The sequence below is a fragment of the Musca autumnalis genome, unplaced genomic scaffold (assembly GCF_047663935.1).
Source record: "Musca autumnalis isolate F117 unplaced genomic scaffold, ASM4766393v1 scaffold_3, whole genome shotgun sequence".
In the NCBI taxonomy this organism is placed as follows: domain Eukaryota; kingdom Metazoa; phylum Arthropoda; class Insecta; order Diptera; family Muscidae; genus Musca; species Musca autumnalis.
This window is the reverse complement of record NW_027411866.1, coordinates 99,260,441-99,284,084: the sequence shown is the minus strand read 5'-3', so window position 1 is coordinate 99,284,084 and position 23,644 is coordinate 99,260,441. Positions and strand designations below refer to the sequence as shown.

The 23,644-nt window shown below is 33.5% G+C and overlaps 1 protein-coding gene and 2 long non-coding RNA genes across 5 annotated transcripts in view; 2 read left to right on the top strand and 1 right to left on the bottom strand.

Annotated features, from left to right (window-relative positions):
• LOC141397148 (uncharacterized) overlaps positions 1-19,864 on the bottom strand; it is a 79,994-nt gene extending 60,130 nt beyond the window's left edge. The window contains exons 1-5 of one of the 3 annotated variants that reach the window (XM_073973090.1): positions 19,799-19,864; positions 19,522-19,658; positions 12,998-13,133; positions 12,565-12,920; positions 4-139 (exon numbers count right to left, since the gene is read on the bottom strand). The gene's annotated coding sequence lies outside the window, so the exon portion shown is untranslated. Of the gene's footprint in view, positions 1-3; positions 140-797; positions 819-12,564; positions 12,921-12,997; positions 13,134-19,521; positions 19,659-19,798 lie in introns of those variants that run through there. The other 2 variants (XM_073973093.1, XM_073973095.1) reach the window with 2 other exon arrangements.
• LOC141397150 (uncharacterized) lies at positions 10,341-11,032 on the top strand. The gene is made up of 3 exons (XR_012411317.1): positions 10,341-10,434; positions 10,604-10,830; positions 10,898-11,032. It is a non-coding gene; the product is annotated as an uncharacterized lncRNA (long non-coding RNA).
• LOC141397151 (uncharacterized) lies at positions 19,551-20,202 on the top strand. Its single transcript, XR_012411318.1, has 3 exons — positions 19,551-19,703; positions 19,874-20,096; positions 20,164-20,202. It is a non-coding gene; the product is annotated as an uncharacterized lncRNA (long non-coding RNA).
• The last annotated feature ends 3,442 nt before the right edge of the window (positions 20,203-23,644 follow it).

The window sequence follows — 23,644 nt, the reverse complement described above, 5'->3', positions numbered from 1 at the left end:
TACCCTTGGATTAAAGAATTTTATTGTTATTGAGTATATTTCATTTGTAGTGCCACTTGCATTATATAACCGAATACTGTCACTGGAGGATGTACGACATAAACGACAAACATTAGAGCCGTCTGCCATTGTTACACATCTAAAAATATAAACACATAGTATTTATAAATTGTATTGAAGAAAGAAAGATTTATGTCGAATATGCTAATGTTAAATGCACATTAGGGGGACCCAAAAACAATTTTTTTAGAAGTCTTACCCCCTAATTTGAAATTTTGTTGCGGTCGGTTAACGTTAACCCGCTCCAACCTAGCGACCTTTGTATCCAAAGTAATTTGTAATTGAAAATTCCCTAAAGACGCAATTACGCTCCAATCGATGAAAAAACATTACCAATTCATTGTTGTGGCTAAAAAACGAATCCTATAAAAATTTGTGAAAATAGGATCAGAAATTGATATAGCTAAAATATGCATATTTCGCCGATTTTGGGTAGTTTGGGCCCTATATAGCTATATCATAATCTAATCCGATTTTCAAAATTTTATTAGGATTATTTTTTTTATCCACAAATTCTACTAAACTACGATTAAGTTTAGCGGAGCTTTATACAGTATGCAAGGTATCAGTATTAGTATTGTTACGAATGTAACTGATAGGTTTAAGTTAGTTTAGTTTAATTTTCGTTAATTTAAAAATTCGAATTGTAACGTAAAGTTTTTATTACGCAGTTACTTTATTTAAGCAACAACAACTACCATGTAGAACTCTCTTCATTATTCTAGATGTTACTTTACCTTTCATTAATGTGCTTTTATTTTGTTTTGCCATAATCATGTAGTTATCGTTTAGTTGTCATTTCTTATTTCTTGCATTTGTTTGTTGTTGTAATTGCGTCATTACTGCGCTTGTCTACTTGTATGTATGTGAGTATGGTTGTTCGCTTAGTGCGAATGTGCGTCTGTGTGTTCGCTGCGCAGATTCGAGATGTTGCCAGATTGTGTGGATAATTCTAGACCAAGGAGATTTTGGTTATAAATAGCGGAAGGAGCGGCAACATTGATTGAGTTGTGTTTTAAGCGTTGAACTGAACAGATCGGTAAAAGAGTAGCTGCGTGCTAACTAGAGACTTGCTGTGTGCTTTGTAATTAAAGTCGGTTCTGAATAAGTGTAATAAAGTAAATAAAGCATTGTAGAAACGTAATCTAAAACGAACCCTGTTTTATTTGGTACAAATCGTACTGGGGAATAAAACAACGTCTACATGGAGATTAGTTAAATCTAATTCCGTAACAGTATTCTTTCGGTTCTACCATATGATGGAGGCATTTTGACATTAAATGAAATTTTTATTACTGCGTTGGCAACTCTAATCACAAAACCACCCTCGGTTGCTTATTCGCTGCGACGAATGGTCAGCCGACTGCTAAATATCATGGCCCAATTACAGGTCCTCCAGCAAACACCAGATGATTTCGATTTGAGCTGTCAAAATTCATATTTGTCATTTGAGTTCGCTGTGAGGTATAGAAATGTCAAACTGTACAGAGATATATCTCAAAAGAAGAAATTAAATAAATTTAATGTTGTACACATAAAATGTCAACATTTGCTGTGTTTTGTATGAGAATTTAATTTACAATAACTTATTTTAGCAGTTCAATTTCTATCAGCTGGTATTTTCTGTTTCGTCAAACAAAAATAACTACGGTAACATTTTCTCGGAAAATGTTTTGTATGTATCTACCTGAATTAACAGAAAAGAAATTCGCCGCAAACAAATTATTCGCATCTGTTTATGAATTTTGACATTTCAAATCTTTGTTTTTCTTTGAATTCGCTTGCTCCAGGACCTGTAATTGGGCCATGCTAAATACATACATATGTAGCGTGGTTGTCGGTAAAAAAACGAAATAAGCAAAAATGCACAAAAATAAATATGCCTAGTTTTGTCTTTTTACTTGTCAACTGTACAGAGATATATCTCAAAAAAGAAATTAAATAAATTTAAATTTCATTGAAAAAATTGATTTCTGGAATAGAAGGGGGACAAATGAGTCGTCTTTGGAAATAAAAAGCTTCAATTTGAACTTTACAAATGCAAAATTGCAATCTTGGATGTATAAATAGGAGCTCCAAATGGCGAAAATTGTCTAGCAACAACAACAACATCTAATATGCCTGATGATGTTAGCCTAACCAGCTAACGAAACGGTCGTCGCATAGTGGTTGATGTGTGTCTAGGACTTCGCTAGATATCAATTTTTCAATGTAATCTCCTTAGGTCATAAAAAGCTCGATTAATTAAATTAATTTAATGTTGTACACATAAAATGTCAACATTTGCTGTGTTTTGTATGAGAATTTAATTTACAATAACTTATTTTAGCAGTTCAATTTTTATCAGCTGGTATTTTCTGTTTCGTCAAACAAAAATAACTACGGTAACATTTTCTCGGAAAATGTTTTGTATATATCTACCTGAATTGACAGAAAAGTAATTCGCCACAAACAAATTTTTCGCATCTGTTTATGAATTTTGACATTTCAAATCTTTGTTTTTCCTTGAATTCGCTTGCAGGAGGACCTGTAATTGGGCCATGCCAAATACATACATATGTAGCGTGGTTGTCGATTATGCCTAACGAAAAAAAGATTAGGCGTAAAAAACGAAATAAGCAAAAATGCACAAAAAAAAATGTCTAGTTGTGTCTTTTTACTTTTTCAGTAATAATTATTCAGTAACTTCTTTTCAGAGAGTAAGAGAGATTTTACTCTTTGATACGAAAATAGAGCAAAAAGTAAAAAGAGAGCATTTAGTAAACTTTAGCAAGATAACAGTTGATGACCGAAACAAAAACATTGGCGCCAATGCATGAAAAAACAACTAACTCCAAAGCAATGAAAAATTTCTTAAATTTTAAGCAAAATAAATAAAAAATAATCAATATATTAATAAAATAATCTATAAATAGCTGAATTGTAATGTTTATAGTATTTTTCCACAAAAATAAGATAAACATTGAGCAGCTGACCATTAGCAGATGATTAAAAAACAGCTGATCGAACTTGCTAAATGTTGCTGGGAAAAATTCTTTCAGTCACTTTTAGCAATTTCTTAGCAAACAACTGTCAAAATTGTTCTGTCACTTCGCTGTCTTTTACTGAACTTTTGTGTAAAAAGACAGCATTTAGTAACATTTCGTAATAATTATTACAAATTATCACGTAAAAAGACACACCTAATATTGTGTAGCAGTTGGAGTGTACAGCTAATACTAATGTTTTTAGATGCTGGCTTTTAAACCCTTCTTTTAATTATCCCTTATGTTGCGCGGTGGTTAGTATCATGGTAGAATAATTACAGGTAGGCCACAGCTAACAGCTGATTACATTTTTTCTTATTATGAGGTGTGTACGATAACTTTCCCAGCAATAATTACTCAGCAAGTTCCAGCAACTCAATGAATTTTACTCTCTAAAGCAAGAAAAATTGCAGAAAGTTATCGAACAAAATTTTGTAAGAACTTGCAAGAAAGTGAACTGTTTCCGAAAATGTATGAAAATTGTTTTAGTTTCTTTTGATATTTTAAACCAAATGGAACAAAAACACAACTTTTGAAAATAAATGTTACTTATGTAAAGCAATAATCCTATCCTATTAATTAATTACAATTTAATTAATTAAAATTAAAATTTTTGTAAAAAATTCTAGCTGAAATGTATCTCATTTTTCTTCACTGTCTAAGTTTCTGTACAACTTTTGCTATTTTTGGAACACTTTTCTAGCAAAAATATTCTGGAGCATGGTGGAAGAAGCAAGGTGATACAATAATACCAACTGATGTTTTCATTTGCGGTCAAATCCTATTTTGAATCAAAAATAAATTGTAAATATTTCTCTTCTATAAAGAATATCTGTGTACAACATCTTTATTTAAGCTTCGCGAAGAATTTTTGGGGATATTTCGCGCAAAAAATTCGCCTTGTTCTGGAGCATAGCAAAAGTAATTATACCCTACACCACTATGTGGGGAGGGTATTATAAGTTGGTTTTGGCCAAAAAGTTTGTAACGCATCGAAATAATGGTCGTAGACCCATACTTATATATACCAAAATGAATGTCTCGACGAGCTGAGTCGATCTGGCTATGTGTGTCCGTCCGTCCGTCCGTCTGTCCATCTAAACCTTGTAATCACGCTACAGGTCGCAATTTTGATCGGATCGTCACGAAATTTCGGGTGTTGATGAGGGTCCCGGAGGGGAAGAAGCCTATTGATTTTGGTGATGGCCGGATAATATTTAGGGGTCGGAAAGGGCAAAAAACGTAGGTGGATAAAAAGACAACGTTTTTTTCCAAAGCGAATATCTCAGCTTCTATATGGGGTATACCAAAAGCAAAACCTGACAGTGAAAGCAGAAAATATCACCTTTCGAATGATGTAAAGTAGGTGCTCGTAGATGATCAAACAACGAAGATATCACAATAGTAGCCAATAAAACCCCAATTTTAATTTTTGCGATTTTAATTATATTGACGAATATCACAGCTTTGGATAAAAAATTTCCAAAAGCAAAGCCTGACTATAAAAGTAGAACATCCCGTCTTTACAATGATGCAAACTAGGTCGGCGTAGGTAACCAAATAACGGAGATATCGCAATAGTCGGTAATACATCCCATTTTTCTATTTTTTTGGAAATCACGCTACAGGTCGAAGCCTATTTTGGTGATGAAGAAGCCTATTTTGGTGATGGTCGGATAATATTTAGGGGTCGGAATGGGCAAACACTTATTTGGAGAAAAGTCAACATTTTATTTCAAAGCCAATATCTCTGTTTCTTTAAGAGGTATATCAACAGCAAAACCTGGCAAGGAAAGTAGAAAATATCACCTTTCCAGCGATGTAAATTAGGTTGTCGTAGGTGGTCAAATAGCAGAGGTATGGCAATAGTCGATAATGCATCCCATTTTCCGATTACTTTGTAATCACGCCACAGCTTGCAATTTTGATCGGATCGTCACGAAATTTTAGATATTCCAAAGCGAAAAACTCATTTGGAGACAAATTCAAAGTTGTATTCTTTGTGAATACATTGGCTTTTAGTAGGGGTGTTCCAACCTGTCAATGGAAGAAGAAAATATTACCTTTACATTGGCGTAAAGCAGGTTGGCGAAGGTGGTCAAACAAGGGAGATACCACAATAGTCGGTAATGCATCCAATTCTTCCATTTTTTGCAATCAAGCTACAGGTCGTAATTTTAATCGGATGGTCACGAAAGTTTGTTTGCTTATGGGGGTCCCAGAGAGAAAGAGGCATATTATTTTTGGTGGTAGTCGGCTCACTTGTTTTTATTATACCCTCATTATTTATGCTAACGAGCAAGGCCTACAAAAGGTCGGCCAATAAGCCCAGCTGATTATTATGTTTGATGTCAAAAACATTATTGTGATTTAACCCAGATAAAGCCACTGGTCGTTTAAACGCCACAAAAAATGGTTGCAAAAATTGACGCAAAACTCTGGCTTTTTCGAATATTTTTGTGGGGTTTTTGCATTTTGTTATAGTATTGTCTGTTATCTGTCATTTCACGCTTATAACGCTTCATTTGACCTACGCAATTGGCCTAAAACCCAAGATATTCAAAAAATCGACTTTTTTGTAATTTTCGCCTTTTGATGAAAAATTTAAATATGCGATAAAAATTTAATCATAAATGTTAGAATCATATAAAGTCAGGGATTTGTTAGGAATATAGTAAGAGTATTTTATCAACCAAAAACCAAGGGATTGGCATGTAAGGATACACCAATATTACCCTCCAAAGTTTTTGGCACTTTTAAAAGAAGGCCCGATTGCAGGAAAGCTATACGTTTTAGAGAAAAAAGTTATTTCTTAAAAAATGCTTAAAAAGTCTCAAGAATATAATTTTCATAAATAATTTTAAGTTTTCTCGCAAAAAAAAAAAAAAAAATCTCGGCGCTAAGTGGGTTAAAATACAAAGAAACTAAAATCACAATAATGTAAAATCTATTATGTTTGCTGTCAAAAGTTGTTAACAGAGCTCTGAATGGCCCACCTTCTGTAGGCCTTGCTAACGAGGGTATATACCAGGGTTTAGTTACTAAACTTTAGTATGTGTTTATGTATGGGTGAAGAAAACAACAACCACATGATATATATTGTTTGTTTTTATTCACGTGCACTGTAAGTGAGAGAGAGAGAAGCAAATGCAAGAACAACTCAGTGGGCGCCATCACTATACTTCTTTGCAAAGAAGCTCGTCTCTGGTAGTCCCGGTCCACACTAGCGTGAATTTCATTAAAAAATTTCATGAAATTAGGCTTTCTTATATCGAATTCCCCACTATTGCAATTTTATGATTTTACTCTACTATGGAAGTCGATTTAGAAACGCATAATTTCATGCAATTTTTTCAATGAAATCACTCTAGTGTGGACCGGGACGTACATATATACACTTTCATACGGGAAAAATGTGTCTCATCGAAATAATGGTTTTAGACCCCAAGTATGTTTGGACGAAATCCATTTCAGACCTCTTCAACGGATCTGCCGATTCGGTCCAAAATTGGGCCTTCATAATATTTTGTCCAAACTTAGTATAAGTTCTAAGATAAGCCATATCGGTTCACTCCTTCAGGTACCTCCCCCACAAAAGTTCAAAACGTTCGGAAAAATTGTGCGCACGATAACTCTTGAAGCGAGTGACCGGATTGGTCCATACTTTACACATCCAAATATAACTACCATATGTATATCAGGTTTGTATATGGACTATATTTGTCCACTCCTTCGAGTACCTCCCACACAAAATTTCGTGTAAGTTCACTTTAAGACCTGCTCTTTAATCACTTTGATTTCTGTTGAAGTAACTTGCATTCGCTGCCTCAAATACGACGGTAAATGCTTTTTCAAGACACCAAAAGGTGTCAACACTTAGTTTCAGCTCGAAGATTGGCAACAATATTTAAAACTGTCACTAAAATGGTATGTACGATATCGCTTGAACGGGCAACCAAATGTGTCCAAACGTTAGATCTTCCAATATTTTGTCCACATTAAGTTTAACTTCTAAAATTGTCGATATCGATCTTCTCCCTATGGTACCTCTCCCAGAAAAGTTCAACAACTGTGTCGTTCTGTCCGTGGATCAAAGTTTCAATTCCCAGTGGCTGAGGGTATATCTCTGTCAGCAAAGCCGACTGATACTTTTTTACTTATTTTTCTCACAATTTGGTAATATTATACGTGACATTTATATCAACGTTTTAAAGAAAGTGTGTATGAAAACAAACTGATATGCTTAAAAAATCAAAACAATCAGTGTTTAATAATCTATCTGTTCAAAATATGATCAGAAGATACATAATTGTAATCACTTTTCAAACACTTACATGATCTGTTTCTGATTAAGCACTTTTCAGTCTTCAGATGATCAAGATATGACAATAAATAATAGTCACATTTTAAACGCCTCAATGATTTATTTTCGGTTGCTATACATTTTGTTATTGTATTTTTAATTGAACTATGTATTTTTAATCATTAGAGGGGCAACTTTCGAGTCCCTTTCTAATCATAAAAGCGACTTAATCAGATTTTGATCACCAAAAGAATGTGATTTTTGAAAACAACGATCTTCCAAATGCTGGGAGGGATTATTCAAACAGCACAGCACACACACACAGATTGTGTGTATTGTTTTCAAGTTTTAGGAACATTTTTTTTATTTATTTTATTTATTTATGTATTGAAAACCTACAAAACAAGATCAATAGTCTTATATCTTATATGATATATCCTTTTAATACATTCGAATAAAAAAAATTATGAAAATTATATTTTTGAGTCTTTTTAAGCATTTAAAAAAAAAAACATTTTTTTCTGTAAAACGTACGGACTTTGGAGGGTAATATAGTTGTATCCTTACATGCCAATCCATTGGTTTTTGATTGAGAAAATACTCTTACTATATTCTTAACAAATCCCTGACTTTATATGATTCTAACATCTATGATTAAATGTTTATCGGATATTTAAATTTTTTATCAAAAGTCGAAAATTACAAAAAATACGATTTTTTGAATAGCTTGGGTTCTAGGCCAATTGCGTGGAAATGCATAGGTCGAATGAAGCTTTATAAGCGTGAAATGACAGATAACAGACAATACTATAACAAAATGCAAAAAACCACATGAAAAATATTCGAAAAAACCAGAGTTTTACGTCAATTTTTGCAACCATTTTTTGTGGCGTTTAAACGACCAGTGACTTTATATGGGTTAAACCACGATATTTGCAGTGCACTATAGGTAATTTGCCCAGTTTTTGAGGCAAAAAGTCGATTTTGCAACTTTTAATAATAATAATTTTTTAGTTGGCATTGAAAAAAGAACATGTCAAAATTTATTAATATGAATGATATTTTTCAAAATAGCGTCATTATCGCGGTTTAAATTGCAGTCAAAGTGAGATTTTCGAAGAAAAACTAAAAAATATATATTGTAAGGCCTATTTAAATGTATTTAAAACCGCGGAAAAATAAACCAAATATAAATATATGTAAAATGGAATAGATTGGCAATTGCGAGAGGAATTTATTTAATATATAATATAGCTTAAACATTTTGGGTAGCGACCAAAAAACGCAAAAAGTCAGAAATAAATATTTTATTTTTCCTAAACTCACTTCATATAGACTTATACTAAATTGGCCGTGTTTGGCCGCGATTTTGCCACCTAGAACACATTACTGAAAATCTTGTGCATTTGTATTACTAGGTTTCAAAACCCGATTTTGCCCGTTTTTTGATATTTATGAGATTTTATTAGGTTACTTCTCAATAAAAAGTCCTAAAATTGTGGAAGTTTGGTTTGAGGAAATAAACAATAAATGTAAAAAATATTGTTGTTTACAATTTCATTGCAAGTAAAATAAGTAAAGGCGACAAATTGTTCGGTATATCCCTGGTTTTCAATAAACGGTGCGGCAGTAGTAAGCTTTATTTTATCTCTCTATTACATATTAATCATTGATACGGTTTAAGGAAGTACTAAACTCGTCTTTATTAGCGTATATTCAAAAAATAAACAAAACTGTAGTAACAATTCATTGGAAAATCTACTCGCGGGGACAAAATTGTTGTTACTTACTACCATGATCGGTTTCAACAGTTTGTTGTGTATAAGAAAACTAATGAAAATTGCATTGGGAAAAATAGCTTTGTTCGTTATATACGTAGTTGCTTATAACCGTTGTTCGTTATATCCGAATTTACCTGTAAAAATCTTTGTTTTATCTCACTTTTACACATAAATAATTTAAAAAGTTAAAAAATCCTTTAATTCCGCTGTTATTAATTTTTGTCTTAAAAACAGGGCAAATTACCTATAGTGCAGTGGTTTAATTGTTGGTCGAAATGATTGAAATACAAAACGGCAACCCTGCTATACATTGCTTTTCGTGTGTTTCTCTTCGCCACATTTTCGTATTCTTTTTAAGCAAAACAATCTCTGGTCACAACGCAAGCAATCATATTTGATGCAAGAAACATATTGTATGTACACACATTCGTACATTTTACAAACAAATATGTACATACATACATGGAACATAATCAGCCATGCACGCGTCTTTACGAAAATGTTAACTACAACTCTCTTTCCCATTCAAAAACCCAAATAGCATTCTCTTCTTGTGCACCATTGAACATAATGTAGTAATCGGATGGGAATTTAGCCGAAGAGTTTAACAGCAAAGAGAGACGATAGAGGGATGAGATGACATGCAGCAAAATAAATGTTTTTGTTCGACAAAAGCAAAATGGAAACAATCATGCACACACAACAATATGTACTTACTTGTTGTTAGCAAAGACATAAATACAACAAGATAAGACATTTCTTTTGCTATCATTCTTCAGTGAATGGCTTTTGAATTTAACATAATGTTATGTTACGATATGGTGATATAACATTTTTTTCTTTTATACATTTTTACGTATTTAACCGAATTTACCGATCCAATTGACATGGAATTATTCTTGAATAGATCCTTGAATTCATAAGTTTCGTTTCTGATACCATTACATGAAATGTTCCTCCTTGGTTGCGATTTTGAATTAACTGCAACCTGTTAAGGGTAATGTTTCTATACATAGTTTCGTAAACATTTTTTTTGTTGCATGCATTTTGTCAGGTCTTTATTACTTTATGTCTTTGTGGTTACTGAAAAATTCGTCAATGTTTTGAAGCAGTTTAACGCAGAAAAAACACAAGCAGACCCGTTCACTGTTGTATCAGAACTAAACGAACCGACAGCTAACACAGTTGTGTAACAGAAAAACAAACGTTTGCTTATGTGGTTGAGAGAGCGAGAGAGAGAGAGAGAGAGTACAACTAAAAATCGGTAATTACTAAATCGATAGACTTCTATTTTTTTATTTCAATACTTTTTACTTATTTCAAAAGACAATTTAACTAAATTTGTTTTGTTGTATTCCCCTTATATTCATGACAAAATTTACAAAACGCGACAGATAATTTATTCTCTTCGGAATTGCTTGTGTTCATTTCAGAATTATGTATCAACATATTAACTGAGTAGAGTAGCGCACATTCAATGCATACCTAAATCAGGGATGCTCAAAATATTTCGTGCATTAGTAACGGTAAGCGAACAATCAATCCCATGGTTAAACTACGCCTGATGAAAATAAAGAGAGAATACGTATTGTTTGTTTATACTTTTTCGTATATGGGCGAGCATCGATGACCTAAATACATATTGCGAATTGTACAGATGGTATGTATCGATTTTTCACTCAACAAACTTGTTTGGCATCTGTACAGAAGAATGTTTTTGCCCGTAGATGTACAGCAGTGGTGAACGGAATGGAACAAAGAAATTGCTTAAGATGTTTGAATACAATGGTGTGCACTGCGATCTACTGGTGGTTTCTGTAAGATAATTTCTGTAAATTAATTAATTCAACAACACTTGGGAGTTTAAGTATTTTTTGTAATAATTTGTTAATAATTCTTTTGTAGCACGATTTTAGGTAACATTAGTGCTTAAAAATGTCTAAATATGTAATGAAACAACAAGAAAAATTAAATATTAATTCTCCCTTAAATTTTCTCTTTTCCTATTTTGCTCACCATTGTTTGAATACAACAGTGATGCTCACCAGTATATGTACACATAGCCCAGAAAGTCTGCGTTCACCTTAATACTTTTCAAAAATGAAACTATAACATTAATAAATGGGTAAATGAGAACAGTTTTTATACCCTACTCCACAATGTGGGAAGGGTATTATAAGTTTGTTTTGCTAAAAAATCATGTAACACCGCGAAATTTTCGTCGTAGCCCCCCCATAATATTATATACCACTTTTCATATCTCGACGAGATAAAGCGATATAGCGATGTTAGCCGTACGTCCGTGTGTCCGGCTGTCCATTATATATTGTAATCAAACTCCAGGCCGCAATTATGGACCGATCGTCACGAAATTTTGTATGGTGGTCGGGTTCAGACCAGAATAGATCCCTATTTTTATTGGTGATGATCGTGAAATATTTAGCGGGTGAAATGGACCAAAAACATAATATTTATCCAATTTTGTAGCGGCTCTGTAGGTCGCAATAATAGTCCGATCAATGAAATTTTAAATAATGTAAGAGTATATGACAAAGAAGAAGCTTGCGATTTGAGATGGCGATCAGATAATATTGGATAATGGACCACAACTTTTGTGTGAAAATTGTGAAATACAGCTTATATCTTCATTTCACGAAAAGGCATTCCGGGCAAGTAAGCAATACTTGGAAGTGGAACGCTTGACATTTCTATTGATGTCAATTGTGTTGGTGATAAGATAACAGAATTACAGCCTAATATACCCAGTTATTTGTTGTAGTGTAATCATAAACACGCTAGAAGTCGCAATTATAGCTCATTAATCACTAAATTTTGCACGCGGTAAGAGTTTTGGTAGAAGAAGATGCCTAAGATTTTGGATGATGATCTGATATTATTTAGCGGGTGAAAAGGACCATTACTAAAAAAATATTTTTGGTCTATATTTTATTTCTTGGAGGACATATACCGGCAAAGTAGCATACCCAGCGAAAAGTTTGCCTCCAAAGAGGCAGTTAAATGATATGTACAAGTGATTTGGAAGTGCATCAAATTATGCATTTTCACTCATGATTTTTACCAGGGAGTGACCCCGGAAAGAGGCACTCCATTGCACCGCATTTTAACTGACCCTTTGGCATTGCATTTTAACTGAACCTTTGGCACTGCATTTTAACTGACCCTTTGGCATTGCATTTTAACTGACCCTTTGGGGTAGAATAGGAGGCAGTCCAGGGGCTCAATTCTGTTTCTACGAAAATGTGAAATGAAAACTTTTATAAAGGGAAAAAATGCCAAATGAACAAAATTATAAAGGAAATATTTTTCATTTCAAATTTTCATAGTACAAGAATCTAGCCCCAGAGCACATGTTTTGAATAACAAAATAAAATACATTTATTATTCCGGGTTAACTGAAGATGAGGGGACACAGGCTGTTGGGACAGCTGCCGCAATAGCATTATTTTGATTTCCTTCTGAATCATCATCATCGTCATCCAATATTGATATAAACTCGGGATCATCATTGCCCTCTTCCTTTGATGTTATATCGACTTGTTGTACGAAATCATTTGAAGACGACTCAAGTTGTTTTTGAGATTGAGATATAGCGATTTCTGCTACCGTTTGAAGGTTAGCATGTAATAAGTGTACAGTCTGTTGAAAATTATTAAAACTGGATATGTGATTCCAGCATTGCATACATAAAACTGCATTTTTGTTTATGGTTTCCTTTTCAACTTCCAAAAACTAAAAAAAGCAAGAAAAGAAGTTGGAATTTTACCTTAGTGGGATTTTAATTTGAATTTTATGAGGGGAATAATTACCCTTGGATTAAAGAATTTTATTGTTATTGAGTATATTTCATTTGTAGTGCCACTTGCATTATATAACCGAATACTGTCACTGGAGGATGTACGACATAAACGACATACATTAGAGCCGTCTGCCATTGTTACACATCTAAAAATATAAACACATAGTATTTATAAATTGTATTGAATGAAGAAAGAAAGATTTATGTCGAATATGCTAATGTTAAATGCACATTAGGGGGACCCAAAAACAATTTTTTTGGAAGTCTTACCCCCTAATTTGATCCAAATTTTGTTGCGGTCGGTTAACGTTAAACCGCTGCAACCTAGCGACCTTTGTTTCCATAGTAATTTGTAATTGAAAATTCCCTAAAGACGCAATTACGCTCCAATCGATGAAAAAACATTACCAATTCATTGTTGTGGCTAAAAAACGAATCCTATAAAAATTTGTGAAAATAGGATCAGAATTTGATAAGCTAAAATATGCATATTTCGCCGATTTTGGGTATTTTGGGCCCTATATAGCTATATCATAATCTAATCCGATTTAAAAAATTGTTTGGGATTATTTTTTTATCTACAAATTCTACTAAACTACGATTAAGTTTAGCGGAGCTTCATACAGTATACAAGGTTCATATTCGTACAAACTTTAAAAATGAATAAAATCGTTAATTTCATATTTTATATGCAAATATGAAACAATTGTTGGGAGTTACTATAACGAAGAAAGATTTAAAAATAAAAACAAAACTAATTTTTAATTTAACAATATCAAAGATTTAATACATAAATATTGGAAAACTTAATTGTTAACATTTGCCAATATATGGGGGTTAAGCTCTGTTGTTACGATATCATAACAACATTATATTAAGCAGTTTCAGGTGTTTTTAACCAATCCTGAGTCCAACTTTTTGCTTTCCTACAATTTGTATAAGCCGAATTGCGCTTTAATGGGGGTTTTATCATTAACATACCCCTGTTGTTGGTACAATGTTTATATACTATGCTTCATAAACATTTGTGCATAATAGGGGTGTCTTTTTACTTACTAAATGTTGCCGAAACATTTTTTTCAGCAACTTTTCCTTTATACAACAGTCAAAATCTGCAACTTTAGTAATAATTATTACTAATTATCACGTAAAAAGACACACCTAATGCACATCTAATGCATCTTATTTTGTCCAAATTTATTAAACATACTTTAGTCTTGCCACATTCTTCAGCAAATGTGGAAAGAGTTTTTAGAGAGTTTTTAAATTTAAATAAAAACAAGTGTCGAAATGGATTAGTTAGGGACTCGATGGAAGGAATTCTCTTTACTAAAGGCTACTTAAAATTAAATAATTCTAACTGTTATGATGTCATTAAAAATGATTTGTTAATCAATTTAATTGTAGAGCAACATTTCAAAATTCTAATACAATAACAATCACCTTATTAATTAACCTCTTAAGACAATATTTGCATAAGGTTTGTTTAGCTTGGCTGAATTGAAAATATATCGATCTCATATATACACGTACTTATAAATATATACTACACATGTATATGTTAAAACCATTTATATTCATACATATTTTGAATTGTTGCCTTGTTTTATGAATTGTTAATTGTTTTGTTGTACTTAAAATGTTATTTTTTAACTTATGCTTATTAAATATAGCAATAATTTGAACTGAAATAAATGTTATTTGATTTGCCGTTTTTTTTTTTGCCGATTTTCAATATTATTTTGCCGATTTGACGATTTTGGCAACCGAAAATTGTCGATTTTCGACCAAACTTATCTGGCATCACTGAATATGCGTTCGGTTGTTTATTTAGCCGTGTGTGTCAATAGCTGTCTCTTTTTACATTTTCAGTAATAATTATTCAGTAACTTCTTTTCAGAGAGTAAGAGAGATTTTACTCTTTGATACGAAAATAGAGAAAAAAGTAAAAAGAGAGCTTTAGTAAACTTTAGCAAGAACAGTTACCAAAACAAAAACATAGGCGCCAATGCATGAAAGAAAAACTAACTCCAAAGCAATGAAAAAGTTCTTCAATTTAATCAAAATAAATAAAAAATTATTAATATATTAATAAAATAATCAATAAATATAGCTGAATCGTAAAATTTATAGTATTTTTCCACAAAAATAAGGTAAACGTTGAGCAGCTGACCATTAGCAGATAATTAAAAAACAGCTGATCGAACTTGCTAAATGTTGCAGGGAAAAATTCTTTCAGCAACTTTTAGCAATTTCTCAGCAAACAACTGTCAAAATTGTTCTCTCACTTCGCTCTCTTTTACTGAACTTTTGTATAAAAAGACAGCATTTAATAACATTTCGTAATAATTATTACAAATTATCACGTAAAAAGACACACCTAATATTGTGTAGCAGTTGAAGTGTACAGCTAATACTAATGTTTTTAGATGCTGGCTCTTAAACCCTTCTTTTAATTATCCCTTATGTTGCGCGGTGGTTAGTATCATGGTAGAATAATTACAGGTAGGCCACAGCTAACAGCTAACAGCTGATTACATTTTTTCTTATTATGAGGTGTGTACGATAACTCAGCAAGTTCCAGCAACTCAATGAATTTTACTCTCTAAAGCAAGAAAAATTGCAGAAAGTATCGAACAAAATTTTGTAAGAACTTGCAAGAAAGTGAACTGTTTCCGAAAATGTATGGACATTGTTTTAGTTTCTTTTGATATTTTAAACCAAATGGAACAAAAACACAACTTTTGAAAATAAATGTTACTTATGTAAAGCAATAATCCTATCCTATTAATGATATTACAATTTAATTAATTAAAATTTTTGTAAAAAATTCTAGCTGAAATGTATCTCATTTTTCTTCACTGTCTAAGTTTCGGTACAACTTTTGCTATTTTTGGAACACTTTTCTAGCAAAAATATTCTGGAGCATGGTGGAAGAAGCAAGGTGATACAATAATACCAACTGATGTTTTCATTTGCGGTCAAATCCTATTTTGAATCAAAAATAAATTGTAAATATTTCTCTTCTATGAAGAATATCTGTGTACAACATCTTTATTTAAGCTTCGCGAAGAATTTTTGGGGATATTTCGCGCAAACAATTCGCCTTGTTCTGGAGCATAGCTAAAGTAAATTTTATTATACCCTCATTATTTATGCTAACGAGCAAGGCCTACAAAAGGTCGGCCAATAAGCCCAGCTGATTATTATGTTTGATGTCAAAAACATTATTGTGATTTAAAATACAAAGAAACTAAAATCACAATAATGTAAAATCTATTATGTTTGCTGTCAAAAGTTGTTAACAGAACTCTTAATGGCCGACCTTCTGTAGGCATTGCTAACGAGGGTATATACCAGGGTTTAGTTACTAAACTTTAGTATGTGTTTATGTATGGGTGAAGAAAACAACAACCACATGATATTTATTGTTTGTTTTTATTCACGTACACTGTAAGTGAGAGAGAGAAGCAAATGCAAGAACAACTCAGTGAGCGCCATCACTATACTTCTTTGCAAAGAAGCTCGTCTCTGGTAGTCCCGGTCCACACTAGCGTGAATTTTATTAAAAAAATTCATGAAATTAGGCTTTCTTAAATCGAATTCCCCACTATTGCAATTTTATGATTTTACTCTACTATGGAAGTCGATTTAGAAACGCATAATTTCATGCAATTTTTTCAATGAAATCACTCTAGTGTGGACCGGGACGTATATACACTTTCATACGGGCAAAATGTGCCTCATCGAAATAATGGTTTTAGACCCCAAGTATGTTTGGACGTAATCCATTTCAGACAATTTGGAGTTGATTTAGTCATGTCCGTCAGTCTGTCTGGTTGAAGCGCACAATAACTCTCGAACGGATAAACGGATTCGGTCCAAAATTTGGCTTTCGTAATATTTTTTCCAAACTTAGTTTAAGTTCGTTGATGGGTTATATCGGCTCACTCCTTCCGGTACCTCCCCCACAAAAGTTCCAAAATGTTCGGAAAATTTGTGCGCACGATAACTCTTGAACATCGTGAAATTTTTACCAGACTTAGATAAGGTTCCAATATGGACTCAATCGGTCCACTCCTTCGGGTACCTCCCACACAAAAGTTCGGAAAAGTTTAGTTTTGGACCTGCTCTCGAATCGCTTTGATTTTTTGTTGTAGCTACTTATATTCACCGCCCCCCATACGACGGTACAAGTTTCATCTGGGGCAAGTCCATACTTCCTGAGCAAATAGCCTGAACGGTGCAAAAAAAACCTATGACACCGTGTGTCATAACTCTTCAACGGATCTGCCGATTCGGTCCAAAATTGGGCCTTCGTAATATTTTGTCCAAACTTAGTATAAGTTCTAAGATAAGCCATATCGGTTCACTCCTTCAGGTACCTCCCCCACAAAAGTTCAAAACGTTCGGAAAAATTGTGCGCACGATAACTCTTGAAGCGAGTGACCGGATTGGTCCATACTTTACACATCCAAATATAACTACCATATGTATATCAGGTTTGTATATGGACTATATTTGTCCACTCCTTCGAGTACCTCCCACACAAAATTTCGTGTAAGTTCACTTTAAGACCTGCTCTTTAATCACTTTGATTTCTGTTGAAGTAACTTGCATTCGCTGCCTCAAATACGACGGTAAATGCTTTTTCAAGACACCAAAAGGTGTCAACACTTAGTTTCAGCTCGAAGATTGGCAACAATATTTAAAACTGTCACTAAAATGGTATGTACGATATCGCTTGAACGGGCAACCAAATGTGTCCAAACGTTAGATCTTCCAATATTTTGTCCACATTAAGTTTAACTTCTAAAATTGTCGATATCGATCTTCTCCCTATGGTACCTCTCCCAGAAAAGTTCAACAACTGTGTCGTTCTGTCCGTGGATCAAAGTTTCAATTCCCAGTGGCTGAGGGTATATCTCTGTCAGCAAAGCCGACTGATACTTTTTTACTTATTTTTCTCACAATTTGGTAATATTATACGTGACATTTATATCAACGTTTTAAAGAAAGTGTGTATGAAAACAAACTGTTATGCTTAAAAAAAAAAAAAAACAAAACAATCAGTGTTTAATAATCTATCTGTTTAAAATATGATCAGAAGATACATAATTATAATCACTTTTCAAACACTTACATGATCTGTTTCTGATTAAGCACTTTTCAGTCTTCAGATGATCAAGATATGACAATAAATAATAAAAATAATAGTCACATTTTAAACGCCTCAATGATTTATTTTCGATTGCTATACATTTTGTTATTGTATTTTTAATTGAACTATGTATTTTTAATCATTAGAGGGGCAACTTTCGAGTCCCTTTCTAATCATAAAAGCGACTTAATCAGATTTTGATCACCAAAAGAATGTGATTTTTGAAAACAACGATCTTCCAAATGCTGGGAGGGATTATTCAAACAGCACACACACACAGATTGTTTGTATTGTTTTCAAGTTTTAGGAACATTTTTTTTATTTATTTTATTTATTTATGTATTGAAAACCTACAAAACAAGATCAATAGTCTTATAGTTACAGTGCAGGCTCTAATATGTTATGATATATCCTTTTAATACATTCGAATAAAAAAATTATGAAAATTATATTTTTGAGTCTTTTTAAGCATTTAAAAAAAAAAACATTTTTGCTGTAAAACCTACGGACTTTGGAGGGTAATATAGTTGTATCCTTACATGCCAATCCATTGGTTTTTGATTGAGAAAATACTCTTACTATATTCCTAACAAATCCCTGACTTTATATGATTCTAACATCTATGATTAAATGTTTATCGGATATTTAAATTTTTTATCAAAAGTCGAAAATTACAAAAAATACGATTTTTTGAATAGCTTGGGTTTTAGGCCAATTGCGTGGAAATGCATAGGTCGAATGAAGCTTTATAAGCGTGAAATGACAGATAACAGACAATGCTATAACAAAATGCAAAAAACCACATGAAAAATATTCGAAAAAACCACAGTTTTACGTCAATTTTTGCAACCATTTTTTGTGGCGTTTAAACGACCAGTGACTTTATATGGGTTAAACCACGATATTTGCAGTGGTTTAATTGTTGGTCGAAATGATTGAAATACAAAACGGCAACCCTGCTATACATTGCTTTTCGTGTGTTTCTCTTCGCCACATTTTCGTATTCTTTTTAAGCAAAACAATCTCTGGTCACAACGCAAGCAATCATATTTGATGCAAGAAACATATTGTATGTACACACATTCGTACATTTTACAAACAAATATGTACATACATACATGGAACATAATCAGCCATGCACGCGTCTTTACGAAAAAGTTAACTACAACTCTCTTTCCCATACAAAAACCCAAATAGCATTCTCTTCTTGTGCACCATTGAACATAATGTAGTAATCGGATGGGAATTTAGCCGAAAAGTTTAACAGCAAAGAGAGACGATAGAGGGATGAGATGACATGCAGCAAAATAAATGTTTTTGTTCGACAAAAGCAAAATGGAAACAATCATGCACACACAACAATATGTACTTACTTGTGGTTACTGAAAAATTCGTCAATGTTTTGAAGCAGTTTAACGCAGAAAAAACACAAGCAGACCCGTTCACAGTTGTATCAGAACTAAACGAACCGACAGCTAACACAGTTGTGTAACAGAAAAACAAACGTTTGCTTATGTGGTTGAGAGAGCGAGAGAGAGAGTACAACTAAAAATCGGTAATTACTAAATCGATAGACTTCTATTTTTTTATTTCAATATTTTTTACTTATTTCAAAAGATAATTTAACTAAATTTGTTTTGTTGTATTCACCTTATATTCATGACAAAATTTACAAAACGCGACAGATAATTTATTCTCTTCGGAATTGCTTGTGTTTCATTTCAGAATTATCAACATATTAACTGAGTAGAGTAGCGCACATTCAATGCATACCTAAATCAGGGATGCTCAAAATATTTCGTGCATTAGTAACGGTAATCGAACAATCAATCCCATGGTTAAACTACGCCTGATGAAAATAAAGAGAGAATACGTATTGTTTGTTTATACTTTTTCGTATATGGGCGAGCATCGATGACCCAAATACATATTGCGAATTGTACAGATGGTATGTATCGATTTTTCACTCAACAAACTTGTTTGGCATCTGTACAGAAGAATGTTTTTGCCCGTAGATGTACAGCAGTGGTGAACGGAATGGAACAAAGAAATTGCTTAAGATGTTTGAATACAACAGTGATGCTCACCAGTATATGTACACATAGCCCAGAAAGTCTGCATTCACCTTAATACTTTTCAAAAATGAAACTAGTGTTCTGTTCCTTTACTTTTGAAAATGGTAAAACCGGCAAAAGTAGTAAAAGTTATGAATTGTATGGTGTCGGAAGTAAAGGAACGCTTTTCGAGCAAAAAGTAAACAATAAACAAAAAGTAAACAATTAAAACAATAAATGGGTAAATGAGAACAGTTTTTATACCCTACTCCACAATGTGGGAAGGGTATTATAAGTTTGTTTTGCTAAAAAATCATGTAACACCGCGAAATTTTCGTCATAGCCCCCCAATATTATATACCATTTTTCATATCTCGACGAGATAAAGCGATATAGCGATGTTAGCCGTCCGTCCGTGTGTCCGGCTGTCCATTATATGTTATAATCAAACTCCAGGCCGCAATTATGGACCGATCGTCACGAAATTTTGTATGGAGGTCGGGTTCAGACCAGAATAGATCCATATTTTTATTGGTGATGATCGTGAAATATTTAGCGGGTGAAATGGACCAAAAACATAATATTTATCCAATTTTGTAGCGGCTCTGTAGGTCAAAGAAGAAGCTTGCAATTTGAGATGGCGATCAGATAATATTTAGAGGGTTAAATGGACCACAACTTTTGTGTGAAAATTGTGAAATACAGCTTATACCTATCTTCATTCCACGAAGAGGCATTCCGGGCAAGTAAGCAATACTTGGAAGTGGAACGCTTGACCTTTCTATTGATGTCAATTGTGTTGGTGTACATGATAAGATAACAGAGTTACATTTTAACTGACCCTTTGGCATTGCATTTTAACTGACCCTTTGGGGTAGAATAGGAGGCAGTCCAGAGCTCATGTTTTGAATAACAAAATAAAATACTTTTGTTATTTGTCTAAAACAAAAATATTAATAACTTTATTAAATTAACACAAATTATGAAAATTCTCTATTGAATTCAATCGCAAACATGTGTGTTTCCTCCGCTCTTCATTTAATCCAAGCTGAACTGTTTTTGCTTCATCTGCTAAATGGGTTGTCTCCCCATCACCAGTTACCGGAAACATGTTCACAAATTAAATATTATTTAGTTTGTATTAACGAATGTTTGGAAATGTTAACACGATTATCTCTTTTTGGAAATGTATTCAGCTGCTTGTAGAGATGTACAAACTGATTTATGTACATGTAGGGATCTCTAACAACTGCTAATAAAATGTAGTGAACGGAGTGTCTTTTCACGACTCCGTTTGCACTGCATCCGGATGCTGTTAAATTGTGAGGAAAAAGACTCCGTTGAACTGCCTCCGGATGTTGTTAAAATGTGACAAATGGAGTGCCTTTTTCACAACTCCCTTTGAACTGCATAAAAACATGCCGTGAAAGAACTAGTCTACATTGCACTACTTCCAATTTATTTTGCTGGGTACTTATGGAAAAAGATTTACTGATCTTTCCCCCTGATGCAAATTGCAACAACGCGCATGCTAGATAACAGGCCTACTCCTTAATATATAATGGGTTTTGTGTAGAAAACCACATTTTCCCATTCCCAGTTTTTACATTATTGCAAATTACATAGCCTATTAATTGTCCAATTGGATCTTTATACATATATGTACAAAATGTAAACAATCGTCTTTTAAGTGACTCAGGCGTCCGCACACGCGATAAAAGATAATCATAATAATGCTATATGCATTGTTTGTGTAATTCACCAATGATCGTCTTTTATCTTCCTTGGCATGTCTCCGGAGTGACGTCGTAGGCGAGGGAGTGAGAAACTCACTTCCAAATGCTGGCAGGGATTTCTTACGCAATACAGTGAGTCACAGTCAAAAGTATCCATTTCAATTTGTTTCATCATAACTGCGATTGCTAAGAGTTAATTAATTAAAATGATTCTATTATTTTTTATATTTTTACATTAGTGGCCCCGCCGAACTTCGTCTCGCAGGCGTGGATTAAATGTGATGATTTGAGTTCAAATCTATTCTTTGAGATCACGTTGCAGAGGTTAATAGCAGTTGGAAATTTCCCTTTCCTTCATGGTTTTTGGTATTTTCGAAATTTTAGCCGAAATAGAAATAGATAAAATTCGCTATATAAGGTTCGTTGGAATAAACGTTCCCACAAAGAATTGTTGGAACTGATCCTTGTTTCGACATAGCTCCTAATTTCGGTAGTTTTAAGGTTCATAATATTGTTCCACAAACATCCCAGATGGGACAAGGGAGACTTCTCTCATAGCAATGAGTGCACCCCGATTCATATTAACTCAATGATAAGTGACCTACGGCGTGTCCTAAGACAATACTTGTAGAGAAGTTTTACATGGCTGAAATACTCAGGAAATGTCGCCAACATTACTGAGGGGTATTTTGCCACCGTTGAAATGTTTGATATTGCCTGGCCGGGGAATCGAACCGACGACCTTTAGTGTGCATACCATTGCACCACGGTGGCACCCGTGGTGCTGAAGTGATGAAGTTTCGTAGTCCTCGTTGGGTTATACTTAATACACCCAGAATGTGTTCGTGCTGTAGGGTATAAAAGTTCGACCCAGTCGAAATTAACGACGTTTCTACGTGTTTTACAATAAAACTGGATAAAATTTGATTCTTAGTCTTCGTTAGAGGTACAAAACTTTCTTGTACCTTTCGATATAGCAGCGATAGAACGGCCCGATATTCGTTATTTTTATGGGTTTATCCACCAACATTTTTTCCTCCATTTTTGTAGACAATTGGTGGTAAAGTTTAATGTTTAATGCTCAAAGTCTGGCTATTCTGTTCGTATTCTTGGCCAAAAGTCAGATTTCGCACTTTGTATTTTCACTTATTTTGTGTTACTTTCTTGTAAGAAACACTTTAAATATAAGGGGTGTCTTTTTACTTACTAAATGTTGCTGAAACATTGTTTTCAGCAACTTTTCCTTTACACAACTGTCAAAATCTGCAACATTAGTAATCATTATTACTAATTATCACGTAAAAAGACACAGCTATAATAAAAATAAATTTTGTTTTTGTATGAGAAATTATACCGTTACCGCGCCTTTTCATTTCTTCATCCACTTGTATGCTCCATCGAAGCTTAGGCCTGCCGATTCTGCGTGCACGGCCATATGGCATGTATTCATACGCCTTTTTAGCGGGTTCATCATCGCTCATTCTCATGATATGGCCTAGGCAACGCAATCGTTGCATCTCAATACGATTAACTATATTCATGTCTTTGTATAGCTTATATAGCTCGTGGTTCATACGACGTCGATATTCACCGTCAACGCAAATCGGCCCGTAGATCTTTCGAAGAATTTTCCTCTCAAACACACCAAGCACTGCCTTATCTGCTTGCGCAAGTACCCATGCTTCGGAGCCATACATTAGCACGGG